Source organism: Astyanax mexicanus, chromosome 18, assembly GCF_023375975.1.
Source record: "Astyanax mexicanus isolate ESR-SI-001 chromosome 18, AstMex3_surface, whole genome shotgun sequence".
Classification (NCBI taxonomy): domain Eukaryota; kingdom Metazoa; phylum Chordata; class Actinopteri; order Characiformes; family Acestrorhamphidae; genus Astyanax; species Astyanax mexicanus.
The window spans coordinates 13,227,584-13,230,273 of record NC_064425.1 but is presented as its reverse complement, the minus strand read 5'-3'; the positions used below and the strand labels follow the sequence as shown (position 1 = coordinate 13,230,273).

Here is a 2,690-nt window from a genome sequence, read left to right as displayed (position 1 = left end):
TGACTGGGTACTCCTAGTCAGTTAAACATTCTGATACTGTGAATAATTAAACAAGCAAAAGTCCATCTGATTTCCAAATGTAATCTCAGTAAAGAGAAGGAACATAAAGCAGTTTTGAAACCTTTTGTGACACTAATTGGCAAAGTAACTTTAAACAAACAAAACATCCCGTTAAAACTTTTTATATTTAGAGGTTGCCTGTAAATCACAAAAAAATAAAACTAAAATTACTGCATTTAAGCCTGATTTGTAAAATGCAGTGAATTAAAATGTACAAATTCTTATGAGGAAAGTTATGACCACTTGTGTCCTCATAGCTGGCATAGCTGTCTGAAATAACCACAATTAGATGACTCCTATAACCATCTACCAGCTTCGAACATTGACTGGGAGAATGTTTGTCCAACTCCTCCATGCATAATTCTTTCAGCTGTGTCATTCTTTCGCAGAGGCAATATCGTAGCCTATGAGGTTTATCCGAGGCGTGATCATTGCTGGTTGAAAACTTTACCCAATATCCCGGATGACTTGAAATACAGTCAGCCATCTAGAATTTCCCCTCTGGGATCAATAAAGTATCTATCTATCTATCTATCTATCTATCTATCTATCTATCTATCTATCTATCTATCTATCTATCTATCTATCTATCTATCTATCTATCTATCTATCTATCTATCTATCTATCTATCTATCTATCTATCTATCTATCTATCTATCTATCTATCTATCTATCTATCTAGTCTCACTTTTTCCTGAAGCATTCTCTAATACAGTGATACAGTGAAAAATTCAGAGTTCCTCCACCATGCTTCAAAGTAAGTATGGATATTTGTGCTAAAATGTGTTATTCATACATTCACTGCCTTTTATATTAATGTTTTATTGTTTTAATGCTATTACATTGTTATTACTGTGGTGCTTATTGCTTTATTGTTAGTTTGTGTTATTACAATGTAGCTAGACAGATACATACATATAGATAGATAGATAGATAGATAGATAGATAGACAGATAGATAGACAGACAGATAGACAGATATATATATATATATATATATATATATATATATTATATATACAGATATAAAGAAAAAACTGCATTTACAATTTAAATGAATGTATATTTTATTACTATTTTTCTATAATAATATGATAGCTGGCAGTTTTTAAAAATAGAATAGAATAAATTTCCCTAATGTGGAAATTCATCTTTGCCATCTCATGGCATAAAGACTTGTACATTAAAGATAAAATAAATAAATTACAAAGTTCTTTAGATTAATTTATTACATAAAAAAGAAACAGTGCATCATGTTTACACTGTACTATAATACTGATTAATCAGTAGCACCCAAAACAGAACTCAGTGGGAATAATCAAATTGCACATATAATTAACTTTTATGTCAGTTTGAGCAGATTTTGTACAAATTCACTGTGAATTGTATGTGAAATTATTTTGATTGAACTTTTATGTCAATTTGATCAAAGAAATGACTTTCCAGTGGAAAATAATTTCGAAAATGTGTAAAATTAGATAAAAATAGAATAGAATACAGTTCCACAATATGGGAATGCATCTTTATTCACTCATAGCATAAAGACACATATATTAAAGATAATATAAATAAATCTATTACGTAAAAAAGATAAACTAAATGCTGTTCACACTGTATACTCTAAAACTAGCAAAAATACTGCTTTACATAAAATCAGTCAGTCTCCATCCATCAGTGGAGGACAGTGGTGTGTACAGGACAGTGGTTTTTGTGTGTGTGTGTGTGTGTGTGTGTGTGTGTGTGTGTGTGTGTGTGTGTGTGTGCGGACGAGTAGGCAGCTCAGCAGGACAGCGATGGTCTTCCAGTTCTGTAGAGGACACAGAGGTCAGAGTGAGGATGAAGCTGCACAGGCCGTCAGCAGAGGCTCTGGATAAAGGAAGGGAAAACGGGAGTTTGGGGGCGAATGCTGCTGCGTGTTTAGGAGGCTGAAGAGAATGGACACTACATCAACTCCAGCTGAGCCCCACAGGGGTAATGTGCAGGAGCGCTCAGCAGGGCTCAGAGGTCAGGGGGGCACTCTATGCCATGGCTAATTGGTGACACTGGTTCAAATAGAGATCAGATGCAGCTTTGAAGTTACAGCATTTACAGTGTACAGTAAAGCACTCTGACCTAATAACATTTAATATAAAAAGTACATTAGTAAGAGTGCCAGACACACACACACACACACACAGCGACTGTTATTCCATAGGACTGCACACTTTACAATGCTTAACTGAACCTGCACTGGGCTGGGAATCAATAGAATACAAAAATAAAATACACTAAAAGTCACATAAAATGTAATTCTTTGTAAAATTTGCTTATCCCTACTTGAATTCTTCCATTTAAATTGAATTATTTTGTGCAACCAAGCTCCAATAAACCAGTTCAGATTATACACTGCATATAACATAAAATATTATAACACAAAATATTACTACAAAAGTCTAAAAATGTAATTATATGTGCAATATACACCCATGAATATATAAGGTTTCTTTTGAGTGGAGAATCTAGGATCAAACTGACATACAATTTACAACAGAAATTAATTATTCCCACTGAATTCTGTTTTGGGTATCAGTAATAAATCAATTTTAGAGTATACAATGTGAACAGTCTATAATAATATATTTTATGTAATG

The 2,690-nt window shown here is 33.1% G+C and overlaps 1 pseudogene; it reads left to right on the top strand.

Moving 5' to 3' along the window:
- Positions 1–437: 437 nt before the first annotated feature.
- LOC125783650 (U4 spliceosomal RNA) lies at positions 438–567 on the top strand (annotated as a pseudogene).
- The last annotated feature ends 2,123 nt before the right edge of the window (positions 568–2,690 follow it).